The sequence below is a fragment of the Perognathus longimembris genome, chromosome 28 (genome assembly GCF_023159225.1).
Source record: "Perognathus longimembris pacificus isolate PPM17 chromosome 28, ASM2315922v1, whole genome shotgun sequence".
NCBI lineage: Eukaryota > Metazoa > Chordata > Mammalia > Rodentia > Heteromyidae > Perognathus > Perognathus longimembris.
Genome location: NC_063188.1, coordinates 96,298,224 through 96,313,705, shown reverse-complemented (window position 1 = coordinate 96,313,705; position 15,482 = coordinate 96,298,224).

Sequence of the window (15,482 nt, the reverse complement as noted above, 5' to 3'; positions counted from 1 at the left end):
AATGTTCAGAAAATGTCATCATATATGATAGCTATATTTCAGGAGACCACTAAATTCTTGGGAGTAGTAAAGTTACTCAGACGAGTACTAGCACCAAGTAAAGGAGGTCATTTAAGATTGAAACTGATCATCTCTAATATTCAAGGAACAGGAACTATAAGTTCCATATAAAATGAAATAAAGACAATCAGAAATACGAAATGAGCAATAACTCTCCTTATTCAAACAGAACAATACACTAGAAAACCAATAAACCAATAAACAATTGCAAGAGTTTCTATTAATTAATTTTTCTAGCACTAGGGTTTGAAAAGAGGAACCAGATCTGGCATGACTTGCTATGTTGACATCCTACCACTTAAATCATGCCTTCAGCTACTTTTATCTAGTTATTTTGGAGACAGAGCGTCATGGACAATGGAATTTCCTGCTTGTGTTGGCTTCAAACCATGATCCTTAAGATAGCTTCGTGAGTAACTAGGACACAAGCATGAGCCACCTGCATCTGGCTAGTTTTTAAAGAATAAGAAAGTGGTTAGCATTTTTTATAGCTTATTCCGCCCCCCCCCCCCCCGGAGCTGAGGACCAAATTCGGGGCTTTGCACTCTCCAGGCAGGCACCGTTAAACTGAGCTAAATCTCCAGCCCCTGGTTAGCATTTTTTAATGTGAATATTATATCAAATAGGATAAGGTGAGAAAAATTCATTGACATTACGATCAAGGTAGTCATTGATGTCCTTGACAAGAGTAGTGACAGTAGTGTGAGTGGAAACTAGAATACAGTTAATTAAAATTACATGGGTATTCTGAAGTAGATACTGAATATATATATATATATACATATATATATATATATCTTGTTCATAAAGAGATACTTAGAGCACGGTGGCGATAGGGAAGCCTATTTTATTTTTTTAAAAACCACCTGCCCACTGGCTTAGGTCTATAATCTCTGAGGATGTCAGGAAAGTCCATGAGACTCTTTTTTTTTTTCAAATTTTTATTATCAAACTGATGTACAGAGAGGTTACAGTTTCATACGTTAGGCATTGGATACATTTCTTGTACTGTTTGTCACCTTGTCCCTCATACCCCCCTCCCCCCTCCCCCTTACCCTTTCCCCCCCTGAGGTGTTCAGTTCACTTACACCAAACAGTTTTGCAAGTATTGCTTTTGTAGTTGTTTGTCTTTTTTTACCCTGTGTCTCTCAATTTTGGTATTCCCTTTCAATTTCCTACTTCCAATACCAGTATACACGGTTTCCAATATACTCAGATAAGATTACAGAGATAGTGTAGGTACAACCACAGGAAGGTGATACAAGAACATCATCAATAATAGAAGCTACAGATACAAATGGGACGTTGAAAGTAGTTACAACTGTGATATAACAATTGTCTCCATAACATGGAGTTCATTTCACTTATCATCATCTTAGGTGTTCATAAGGGTATAGCTATTGGGCCTTGTGATGCTCTGCTATGACTTGCCTAAACCTGTACTAATTATTCCCAAATCTTAAATTAGTCACCAAAAAGCAGGAAGCCAGGCTGTGGGTCAGGTGGTACAATGTCAGTCTTGAGCACAAAAGCTCAGGGGCAGCATTCAAGTGCTGAATTCAAGCCCCAGGATTGCCACACACACTGAAAAATGTCAGTTACATAAATGTTTGTTTTCTTCTAATAACTATTTGCTTCTTGAGTAATGTTAATGGTTCTAAAGTTAAGCAATGAAAATAAAAAAAATGTGTTTGTGGCCAAAAGAGTCACAGCATAAATGCAGAAATGACATTAAAAAGTATAACCAACTTCATTCTATCAGGGATAATACAGAAAAGCCTATATGTGAGAATTAAGTTGGTTTTATGATTAACATAATTAATAAGGAAACCTAAAATCATTCCATCAAGAGTTATGTACAAGAAAAAGGGTACTCATGGTTAGTATTATTAATTAATACCACTTTGTAGGTAATAACCAAAGCAATTTGGGAAGAGAAATGAATTTAGCTTAGAAAAAACATTGTAAATGCTTTCAAGTTAAAAGGTTTTTTTCACATAGTATAGCAATTAACTCCTTAAGCAATAAAGGAAGCTAGAAGAAAATGAAATAAAAAATGTGAGAGGCAGTTAAACTATATTCTACTAAACCATCTATCATGAGTAAAATACATATATTTTAGAGGTAAAATAAATCATACTACTTATATCTCACATGATAACTTTTCCAGAAAATCATCTAAGTAGGTAAAGAAATAAATTAATAAACAGAAAGTCCAGTGTAGGATAATAATAGTTCAAAAGAATTAGGGAGGCTAAAAAATTATCTCATACATTCACTTAAATATAAAATAATATGGAAACTGTTTATGGAATACTTGACTTATTTGGGAATAATTAGTAAAAGGTAATGTAAGCAAATGAAAAAACAGTATGTTATTATCATGTGAAATAAAGATGCTATAGGGCTTATGCAGAATGACCACTAGGATATAAAACAGAAGCTTGCTTGGTATTAATGAAAACTGGAGTGAAGTCTGGTATTAGTAGGTCACACCAATAATCCTAGCTATGCAGGAGGCTGAGATGTGATGACCACAGTTCAGAGTTCAATGCCCCCCCCATACACACACACATGCACACGCACGCACATGCACACACACAGACACACAGACACAGACACACACACACACACACACACACACACACACAGACACACACACACACACACACACACTTGGAGAGAAATCAAATATATTTTTTTGTGCTGGTCCTGGGGCTTGAGCCATTTCTGTCACAGCTCCACATCCGGCCCTGTGGTTAATTTTAGAAAAGAGACTCAAGCTGCATGCATGGCCTGTCTTTGAACTTCAATCCTCAGATCTCTGCCTCTTGAATAAGTAGGATTAAAAATGTAAATTATTTTTAGGAGAAGGTTGTTGGTAAACATGCTCTAAAGTCAACTGTAGCAGGCCTGGGAATTGCCTGTGATAAATTAGGAGACATACCTGCATGGTGTCCACAGATCAATGCTGCTGGCTCCATGAAATAATGGTGGTTCCTGATTTAAGTGTTAGAGCAGAACCATTATAGGCCTTTCAAAATAGGAGAAAATTGGAGTTTATTTCTTCCAACTGTTCTAATCATTGGCTATAGAGCCACTTGTGGCTTGACATATCATTTATAATCATTGTAGCCTTACCTGAAAGAAAATGGAGACTTGAAAACTTGTTTTTGGTCCTCTGAGTATTCTTTAATAATCCAAACCTGTGTGCCTGCCACTACAGTGAAGTTATAGAAGAGTATTCTTATTAGAGAACTTAGGAAGGGGGATGGTGATGGGGTAAGTGCAAAAAATAATCTTTGTTTTGACACAGCTGCACAGATCTTTCCCTGAATTAGAATTAAACTAACAATTTTCCAACCACTTTCCCAGTTTTCAGAGATACTGTCTTTGAGTTTGGGAAAAAGGAATGAAAATATAAATTACAATCATTTCTTTATCGTGAGCAAAGGAATGAGGGACTGGTGGTTAAATTTGAATGTTATATAAATTTTCTGACTTAACTGAACCACCAGCATCTCGGGAGATATTAATACAGTGTCTATGTCTCTTTCTGACCATCTCAGTTTACTTGTGAATATCAAGTCATTAAAAAAAATAGTGAATGTGTAGACTAATCAAGTTAGATATTTCTTTTTGTTGTCTCCAGATTGCAGCACATCATTCAGTGGTGTATCACGAAGTTTCTGTTACTGGGGATTGAACAATCTGAAATGGTTATGCCATTTTATAACCCACCAACAATGTATGAAAATTTAGTCATTCACTTGGTTTTTATCGTTCTTTCATTGTTAGCTGTTCTCTAGGAGATGTAATAAAATCTCATTGTGTTAGCTGGCATTAATTTTTCAAGAAAATTCATTTCTGGCTTTTTGATGGAAAGTAGTTTTGATTCTAGGTTTGAGAAACTCATTCTATCAGCCTAGTGGTTTTTACCTGTCAAGTGGCTTTCACTGATGTGTGAATAGTAAAGAAAGTTTAAATTGCACACCGTTTGGAGCTTCCAATACTGGAGTCAACCATCAGAATCCTATAGGAAGTATTTTGCTACTTGTACTCAACAGAACTATGTGTTAGCTTCCAATATCCTCTTCTTGATGGGAAAAAATTACATTGTCACGAGTACACAGGCTATCATTATGTTGAATGGAGTATTTGCTTGCTTCAGTCATAAATGACTACTTTTTCCCTGTTTGTGATTTTGTCAACTAATCTGGTGAAAGCATGAGAGATGTTCATGGACATTTGCTTCATTAATTCCCCAGCTTTTCATAGGGACATGTTTAAAAGGAATTTAAACAGAATAAAATTGAACAGACTATTTCATTTTTAAAATATGAAGCCACATTGCAAGATGTCCATTAATTCTTTTTTAATCTTTTTTTATTTTAGTTTCTTTATTTTAATTTATTTTTATTTTGTTGTTATACTGATGTACAGAGAAGTCACAGTTTCATACGTTAGGCCTTGGGTACATTTCTTGTACTGTTTGTTACCTCCTCCCTCATTCCCCCTTCCCCCTCCCCCTTTCCCTCTCTCCCCATGAGTTGCTCAGTTGGTTTACACCAAATGGTTTTACAAGTACTGCTTTTGGAGTCATTTGTCTTTTTATCCTTTGTCTCTCGATTTTGGTATTCCCTTTCAATTTCCTAGTTCTAATACCAGTATATACAGTATCCAATGTATTCAGATGACATACAGTGATAGCGTGAGTGCAGCCACAGGAAGGGGATACAAGAGGATCATCAACAAAAGAAGCTACAGTGTCACATGGCATGTTGAAAGTAATTACAACAGTAATGTAACACTTGCTTCCATAACATGGAGTTCATTTCACTTAGCATCATCTTATGTGTTCATAGGGGCATTGCTAGTAGGCTCTTGTGATCCTCTGCTGTGACTAGCCTAAACCTGTGCTAATTATTCCCTATGAGGGAAACCATAGAGTCCGTGTTCCTTTGTGTCTGGCTCACTTCACTTAGTTTAATTTTTTCCAAGTCCTTCCATTTCCTTACAAATGGGGCAATGTCATTCTTTCTGACAGAGGCATAAAATTCCATTGTGTATATGTACCACATTTTCCTGATCCATTCATCTACTGAAGGGCATCAGGGTTGGTTCCATATTTGAGCTATGACAAATTGTGCTACGATGAACATTGTTGTGCTGGTGACTTTAGTGTGTTCTTGTTTGTGGTCTCTTGGGTGGCTGCCCAAAAGTGGGGCTGCTGGGTCATAGGGGGGCTCTATGTTTAGCCTTCTGAGGAATCTCCATACTGCTTGCCAGAGTGGCTGAACCAGCTTACATTCCCACCAACAATGAAGTAGGGTTCCCTTTTGGCCACATCCCCTCCAACAATTGTTATTATTAGTTTTCTTGATATATGACATTCTTACTGGGGTGAGATGGAATCTCAATGTTGTTTTGATTTGCATTTCTTTTATGGTCAGTGATGTAGAGCACTTTTTCATATGTCTCTTGGCCATTCTCATTTCTTCATTTGAGAAGTCTCTTTGTAAGTCTTTAGTCCACTTGTTGAGGGGGCCGTTGGTTCTTTGAGGTTTTGTTTTGGAGGAATTTAATTTTTTTAGTTCTGCATATATTTTAGATATGAGTTCTTTGTCCATTGTATGGCCGGTAATGACCTTTGTCCCAATCTGTGGGCTTTCTGATTATTTTGTGAGCTATGTCCTTTGCCCTGCAGAAGCTCTGCAGTTTAATGCAATCCCATTTGTCCAACCTTTCTTTGATTTTTAGCATTTCTGGGCCTTTATTAAGGAATTTCCGTCCTGTGCCAAGGAGCCCAAGTGTTTTTCCTACTCCTTCTTGTAGTGTTTTCAGGGTATCTGTTTTTATTTCGAAGTCTTTGATACATTTGGAAGTGATTTTAGTGCAGGGTGATATATAAGGATCTAGTTTTAGTTTGTTGCAGGTGTTGAACCAGTTTTGCCAGCACCATTTGTTAAAGAGGCTATCTTTCTTCCATCCTATTTTTTAGCTCCTTTATCAAAGATTAACAGGTCATCAAAAAAATCATACACCGTGGTCAAACTGGATTCATCCCAGGGATGCAAAGTTGGTTCAATATATGCAAGTCAATTAATGTAATCCACCACATAAACCGGAGCAAGGTAAAAATCACATGGTTATATTCCTAGATACGGAAAAGGCATTTGATAAAATCCAGCACCCATTCATGATAAAAGCCCTGGAAAACTGGGATTCCAGGAAACATTCCTTAATATAATAAAGACAGTCTATGACATACCAACAGCAAGCATAATTCTAAATGGTGAAAAGCTAAAGCCATTCCCTTTAAAATCAGGAACAAGGCAGGGATGTCCACTCTCTCCCCTGCTCTTCAACATAGTACTAGAATTCCTAGCCAGAGCAATTAGGCAAGAAGAAAACATAAAGGGGATCCAAATAGGAAAAGATGAAGCTAAACTTTCTCTCTTCGCATATGACATGATCCTATACCTAAACAACCCCATAGACTCTACCTCCAAGCTACTACAGCTGGTGCAAAACTTTGGCAAAGTAGCAGGATATAAAATAAACCCTCAAAAATCAACGGCCTTTCTCTATGCTAACAACCCAAAGACCGAGGCCGTAATCAGGAAAGCAACTCCTTTTACAATAGCCTCAAAAAACTTAAAATACCTAGGAATAACCTTAACCAAAGAAGTGAAAGACCTCTATGATGAGAACTTTAAAAACCTGAAAATGGAAATTAAGGCAAAACTAAGGAAATGGATAAACCTCCCATGCTCCTGGATTGGGAGGACTAATATAGTCAAAATGGCAATATTGCCAAGGGCTATCTACAAATTCAATGCAATACCCATTAATATCCCAATACTATTTTTAATGAAATAGAGGAAGCAATCTAGAAATTCATATGGAACAATAAAAGACTGCGAATAGCAAAAACAATCCTAAGCAGAAAGAATAGTGCTGGAAGAATTACAATACCAAACTTCAAGCTGTATTATAAAGCTATAGTAATAAAAACAGCTTGGTATTGGCATAGGAACAGACCTGAAGACCAGTGGAACAGAACTGAAGACCCAGAAATGAATCTGCATCGCTATGCCTACTTAATATTTGATAAAGGAGTGTCCGTTAATTTTTAAACTTCATTTTTATCATTGTATATTAGACATGAAGAGAGAACTACCTGAAATCCATTTTTGTCACTGTATTTATGCATTTGGGAAGCCTTTGTTTTATTTTAATCTCTAATTGAAATTTCACCACAAGCATAGTTTTCTTCTTGAAAATGATAATAAGGAGATTTTCCTTGTAGTCTGTAGATTGGTTTTAAAGCATTTTAATTTTTTAAAACAGAAACAATTCGTTTCTTTGCTGTAACATAACTTAAGTTCCTATCGTCTTGGCAGAAGAGCCAGAAGTGAGACTGTGGCTCAAGTGGTAGAGCCCTAGCTTTGAGCAAAAATATTCAGGGACAATGTCCAGACTCTGAGTTCAAGGAGTAGGACTGACATACAAAAAAATTAAAATGCACTGTCCAAGATCTAACAAATTTCTATGTATAGGTACTAAAGAAACTCCAAAATACCTTGATTTAGAAATACAATCTAGTGGACTATGCACAGTCCCTTACAAAATTACTCCCTGCTATTCTGGAGGCATGGCTCAGGTGGTAGACTGCTTAATTTTCTCTTCATTTGAATTTCTCATAATGTCACTATAGGACATCTCACCCCCTTCATAAAACTCCACTATGTGAGATATATTATTTCAATCTGACTTCTTACCAAAGGAGCCAGTCAACTGAACCACTTTAGAAGAAAAAAAAGATTAAAAAGCACACACCAGTCTTTAATGGAAAGGGAATTGAACAGAAAGCTAGTGTTACAAACTATTCAGAGAGAAAATGCAAAATGACAAACCCCAACAGGAAACTACCAGGTAGCCAAACTTCTCTTTGACCTTGAAAAGTATAGTAGTTAAACATGGACAAGATAGAATCAGCTTCTAATCATGAATCACATTTAAAAAATTTGATCTGAAAGTTTGCATTACCTGGGAAAATTGGTCAAGAAAACAATTTTCACATTTGTGCATAATCCAATCAGTTGAGTTAAGTGGAGGTCAGCGGAATAAAAACTACCATGGGTAAAATAAAATGTAGAAGAAGGAGACTTCCACTTTTTAAAATTTCTGGACTTCAGAAAACATAATGATAAGTTCATAAATGAATTAGAAATGCAACTAGTAAATTATGAAAAGCATTTTAAAAAGAAAGATAGCACTGCAAAAGTTAAAAAGAAAATTAAACTCATAAATCACTAGTATCAAATCATTCTTTCAATTAAAATGGGTGATATTTAAAGTAAATTAGAAGAGTATTACATGAAATTGCTCACTGGAGAAATACAATGTGATTATTTCTAAGAAATCATGGTAAAATGATTATACTTAAAGAAGAGATGAGAGTAGCATTTTCATTTTATTATATAGATCTGAGAAACTTTCTTATGATGAAGGAAAATATACACATGCATTACTGAAGATCTCATCATTTAGTACTACCTAATAAACATTAAGTCTAAACAACTCTATATTATGACTTTACACAAATGTAACATTAAACAGGGAATACTATAATCATACAGAAATAATTGTGTTAACCAGGGAAGGCACAGAAACATGGTTAGCTTCACTGCCATTCTCTTACCACAGCATAACTGCCAGATGTGAATGGAACAATCCTGCAGTACAGAGTCATGAGAAAACTTTTGGCACGACGTTCATTTCTGGTCTAATTCTTGAAAACATCTCTGTGACATAACACCATAAAAGGCATAATCGTGTAAGTTATAGCACAACAATACATATACAAGCCAAAGGAAATAAAAAGTCATAAAATAAAATAAATAGGTCTTTTTTTGAAAGCATGATGCAATCATATCAGTTTTAACACAAAAACACAAAGGTTATAATGTGTGTGTGTTTGTGTGTGTGTGTGTATGTGTGTATGTAAATTAATATGACTCCAAAGGTCAAGGAAAACAAGAGCTACAAAACTCTAAAAGGTAAGCTTATATTACCTCAATAATCAAAATAATAAAAGCACAAAACCCCGATGAGACAAAAATATTATCGCACTAATAGCAAGATTATGCCACTAAATGGAAAGATTTTCCCACTAAATCATGAGGTGAGAGGCTATTCATGGTAGAAGATCAAAATACCCAAGTAGCTACACACATATGATCACATAAAATGATGCCAAGTGAAATGAACTCCACGTTACGAAACAAGAGTTACACCACTGTTATAATTATTTTCAACATGCCATGTGAAACCCTAAAAAAGTAAGAAAACAAGAAAATTACAAAAAACTTGTATTTATTTATTAATGTCAGCAATGATTTTTAAGTTAGAATTTGTTAGATAAGACAATAAATGTATTTTATAATGCTAAAGGAAATCGTGTGCACTTAATTCTACAGTTACAAAAATGAAGTATCTGTAGTGAGGAAATGATGGTGCTCATCTGTAATCCTACTACTTAGGACTCTGAGATCTGAGGGTCAAGGTTTGAAGCCAGCATGAGCAGGAAAATCTATTAGACTCTTATTTAACTAGCAAAAACCTAGAAGTGGAGAGGTGGCTCAGATGGTAAAGTACCAGTCAAAAAGCCAAATTAAAGTGCCAGGACCTGAAGTGAGAGTGCCCAGGCCCTGAGTTCAAGCCCCAGTACCACACACACACACACACACACAGACACACACACACACACACACACACACACACACACACAAACCCATAGAAATAACATTACATATCCTCTTAAAAGCTCTTATGTTTGAGTTTTTAAGGATATTTTTCCCTCTTGTGTGAATATGAGAACTACATACTTAAATATTCCACAAACTATTCTGGCAGACAGACTAAGCTACTACTGTTTAACCACTTTTCCATCTCTGGCTCTAACATGAGCATGGAGCAAAATATTCTTTCTTTTGTCTTGTTCAATTTTAGTGTTTTCATCTCTGACTCCTGAGTGGAAGATAGCCTTCCAGGATCTTGAAGGCAAGGACACTGCCTTTTGAAGTAGTAGGTGAGTAAACTTTTTATCCCATTATGCTGTCTTTTAAATGAATATGTCAGTTAAAGCAAGAGTAGCATGAAAAACCTTGATATTTGTTTCATGGAAACAATATAAAAACATAACAAAAGATCTTAAACAATATTTGGTTCTGATTTTTTCACTAATCAAAAAAAATATTGACTTTAAATAGACCTAATGATTATGGCTCAAGAGTACTAGATATTTTGCACCCCTCCTCCCCAGGAATACAAGGCAATATATGGAGACATTTTTAGTGATTGTGATGGGATTGAGAGATTTGATACTGTTATATGATGGGTAGGGTCCTAGCATATTACTAAAAATCCTAGCCTATGTGGACAAACACAGCACCTCATAACAAAATTTCTCTATTCCCAAGTGATTATTATGTAAAGGATAAGAAATCCTACTCTTGAGCTTATTGCTCATTCCTATATGAATTATTTTAAGGGGAGCTTTGAGAAGTTTTAAGATACTGGCACACGTGTAGGAACAAAGACCCCGCAAAGATTATTTTTACTTAGGTAATGTTCAACCGTATTGGGCCACTTATGACAATTCATAGTCCATTTCAAACTATCAAGACCTTTGGATCTCATAATTAATAGAAATCTTCTATAAAGATAGGATTTGAGAGACCCTAGTTGACTTTATTTTAAATAAAATTTCTGTGATCTGTCAGAAAAATAGAACGATCTCAAAAATGAAATGACAGCTTGGCTATAGAAAACATTTCAAAACTGACAAATACTGTTTGAGTTCAAGCATGCTATCCTGAAGAAAGCATCTTCTCTGAGTGTGTTCTTTTGAAAGCTAAGGTTTAAAAAATACTTACAATTTTATCAGCTAAGTAGGCATATTTTAAACCAAATAATCAAGAGGTAAAACAGATAAGACTATTAACTGATAACTAAGATAGATTTAGTGAAAATAACTTGAAACACGTAAAAATAATTGATTCTTGAAAATCATCTTTCCTACCTTTGTTTTTTTTGTTTTGTTTTGTTTTGTTTTGGTACTGGGGCTCGAACCCAGGATGTCGCACTTGCTAGGCAAGTGCTTTACCATTGAGCTACATCCCAGCCCCTCCCTACTTTTTTAAGTAGTAGAATGACACAGTAATGATATGAGATATGAAAACCCTGAGAAAAGAGAAGAAAGAATAAAAGTTAGGAAGGGACTGTATGATGTCAGAATCTGTACAGCAGCAGACATAATTTAGTAAAATAATCAATATTTGAATTATCTGGGTATATTGCACTAAAATAGCTAGCAATATAGTAGAGTATTCTAATTTATTAGACAGACACATCACAAACTTTAATGGAGACTATTATAGATAGTACATTCTGTCTCTCTAAAGCTTTAAGTGTATCATATCTATCATCATTAATTTTAGTGGAAGAATCCATGACAGTCTGTAAATATGGATAATTGTTTAGTGATAACAAAAAATTCATGTGTGAGTTCAGAATCATGTTAACAATTGGAATTTTATAGTGAAAAACAAAAATATCATGTGAATTATAACATAATCTGTAAAAAGAAAAATTAAACAAAACCACTGAAGCATATCCTTTCATAATAATTGAATGGTCAACTATATGTAGACTAGTCTGACTCCATGTAAAACATAGCATATGTCAATTATGCCCAAGCTGACCTGAACATCTACTAAATTCACAATAACAATTTCAGCAGCTTTTACTTTTGCTTTTCCTAATTATGTACAGAAATGATCAGTTTGTTCTAAAATTTATGTGGAAAGCACAAATCAAACTTTATGAATAAAGTAGGAAATTTTATTTTACAAGATATGAAGACTTATTGTCAAGCTAAAATATTTAGGACAGCAGGATACATTTGATATATTTATGCAATTGATGATGACACTAAGAAGAGCCATCTACTACTTCCTAAATTACCAAGGAAATCTCCTTAAAACAGGAAGAAGACTCAAGGAAGATACAAGAAGATATGTACTGGATATTTCCTTTCATGTCAAGCCCCCAAGTAAAGCTCTAAGAAAAACTTATGTAGGCTAATAAGAAATGATACTCATTACCTGAATTATGTAACTATAGCTCCTCTATTCATCATCTCCTCAATAACAATAAAATATATTTTAAAATAAATGATAATGGTTGAAGGTATGTCACAATCTAGCAATTGCCCAGCCCCATCAAAATAGCATTGTTCCTTTAAGCTTAACTTCTCAGGATGCTGAGATCAGTAGGATCATTGTTGTAGGCTAATCCTGGCAAAAAAGTTCTTGAGACACAATCTCAATAGAAAAATCTGGGAATATTGATTTATCCCTCAGACAATGGGAAGGGTAAATAGGAGGACTATGGTCCAAGTCATCTTGAGTAAAAAGCAAGACCCTGTCTCAAAATAAACAAAACAAAAAATGCTAGTGGCCTGGCATAAATTGTAAAGTCCCTTAAAAGCCACAACAAAACTCTGAGTTCAAATACCAGCACTACCAAAAGTAGAAATGATAACCTTTCTTAAGAAGGAGTCTTTGATTAGAAGGAGGTTATCATGTAAGAAATTTCGGAAGTTATAAGGTGGATCAATAACATTCTTATGTTTAAGAATGATTTATGGTCACATAAGTATGATCACTTTGTGACAATTCAATATCTTTGTTCATGATTTGTAAGTTGCAAATGCATTGAATAAATAAAACATGAGTTCATGATGTTATTCTTATTGTTTTCTACCGGATGCTGCAGATTAGTAAAAAAAAAAAAAGTCTCTATTTGTCATGTAAATACTATGTCAGAGAAACCAAATACTTGGTAAGAAATATTCTCTCATTAAATTTTTGTTAATAGAGAAATGACGATATCAAAATTTATAATGGGGAGGGGTGAAAATGATACCAAAAGTGCTCAGTAATCAGTCTTAGTGGAACAAATAAATAGATATCCCAGGATTAGGTACCTCCTGTTATAATATAACGGGAAATACTCAGCACTGTTTAGAAGATGACTTGTCAGAATATTGCTCTTTAATATAATGCAAACTACATATGAAGCTGAAGCTTACAGGAGATATAAGGTGAGCTATCTGGGATAAAAAGTAAAGGCATAGCAAGAAGAAAGGTCAATCTTAGAATATATAAAGCATATATAACTCATCTGGTAATGGCATTCAGAAAGGACTGAGGGAATTGGGAGTGTGGCTCAGGTGGTAGAGTGCTACTAGTCTTGAGGTAAGAAGCTCAGCAAGAGTGACACTTTGAGCATTAGCCCCAGTACTAGCACAAAAGGGGAAGAATGACTATTTTCTTACACCATAAATGAGAAAGAGATCCAGTTAGCAAATGTAATGCATAGAACCTCTTGGAATTCTTTTTCAAAAGTGTTAGCTATTTTTTAAAGGAAATATACCAATGTGATGGTAGGAAATGTAGGTATATTGGCACAAAGTTTTTAAAATTAAAATATCTGCATGTTCATTGCAGCATTGTTTACCATAGCTAAAGTATGGAATCAACCCAGATGCCCTCAGTGGATGAATGAATCAAGAAAATGGTATTTTACACAATGGAATTCTATGCTTTCATCAGGAAGAGTGATACTGTCCTATTGTTAAGGAAATGGAAAGACTTGGAAAATTATACTAAGCAAACTAAACAGACCAAAAGAAACACAGGCTGCACCGTTTCCCTCATTTGTAATAATTAGAATGTGCCTATAGTTCTACAAGTAATCCAATAGATGGTAAAAGACAAATAATTACACTTCGACATGATTACTTATATTCACACAGTGAGAATAAAGAAGGATATTCTTAGAAGTGGAACAGAAGGGCTCAATAGTTATGTGCATACAATCATATTAAGTAACGCTTTATTGAATGAACTCAAAGAAATGGAAATAAGAGTTTGAGGTTGTTTTTGTTTTTGTTTTCTGTCAGATGTGGGCTTCAATTCAGGCCCTAGGCACTGTCCCTGAGCCTCTTTGTGCTCAAGGCTACTGCTCTACTTTGAGCAAAGGCCTCACTTCCAGATTTTGAATGGTTACTTTGAGATAAGAGCCTCACTGGGACTTTTCTGCATGGGCTAGCTTTGAACCACAATCCTGAGCGCTCAGCCTCCTGAGGGCTAGGATGACAGGCATGTGCCACCAGTGCCTGCCAATAGAGGTTTCTTACTGTACTGTTTGTAGTTATTTTTCTCCCTCCTTTGGTTTATACACTTTTGTCACTGTGTTTTATTTCTCTACCCTTTGTCTTGGCTATTACTTTATGTGATTTGGGGAGGGGAAGGGAATCACAGAAAAGGTAGGACAAAGGGTGAACCAATGCAGCAGTGATACTCACTAGACACTATGTTGGAAATAAACTATACACTTGAGGGAGAGGGGGACTGAAAGGGGAAAACCTGGGCCAAAATGAGGGAGGGGTGACACTGTTCAAAATGAAATTTACTCATTACATGACTTATGTAACTGTAACCCTTCTATATATCACCTTCACAATAAAATGAATAAAAGAATCAAATGCATCATGTATCATTTAATTCTCTCATAAGCTCTCTGAGGTGAAAGTTCTTTATAGGAAGATTTTTATTGGCTTTATTAAAACTGAACAGATTCAGTTGTGTCTAAATGCATATCGTTGATGAAATGCGTTTCTCATCCAACTTCTTCTGACTCTAAAATCTGAGAGCTAAATTGATACAATAAATTAGTTGAACTTTACTAGAACAAAGCATTTCCCTCTCTAAATTATGATTTTCACTTTTAGGACATAGAAAACTGATACTTTATATGGAACCAAATACTTCTGAATGTGTCCAACATGCTTTTAGAGGAAAATCTGACCCAAATAACTATCTAAAGAGAATAAAAGTAATTCCAGATTTTAAAAAGTGCTTGTGTTTAAATGCTCAAGTTGGACAAAGACCATGCAGCTGAATTTCAGTTACAGTCCTGATAAATGATGAGGGCCACTGAACTACCAGTACTTAGAAGCAACTGAGAATGTGGTCATTTGTCAGCATTATTACTTGCTCTGGTTTTAGAAACCCAAGCAATGTACTCATGCACTGACATTAGTGCATACAAAATGTGCAATCTATCATCATCATCAACAAATATTTATGGAGAACTCACTGTTTTTATGCCAGTTTCAGAAGTTGCAGTGGGAATTTATATATCCTATTGTTTTGTTCTGCTTTCTTTTTAAGACATATGTCATGTTTCTAAGCACTGTGAATGTCAAAAATATTTTGCCCATCAGAATTGATATATTTAGAAAATTAAAAATGCCCCCTTGCATATTGAGCTTCACATATCCCACA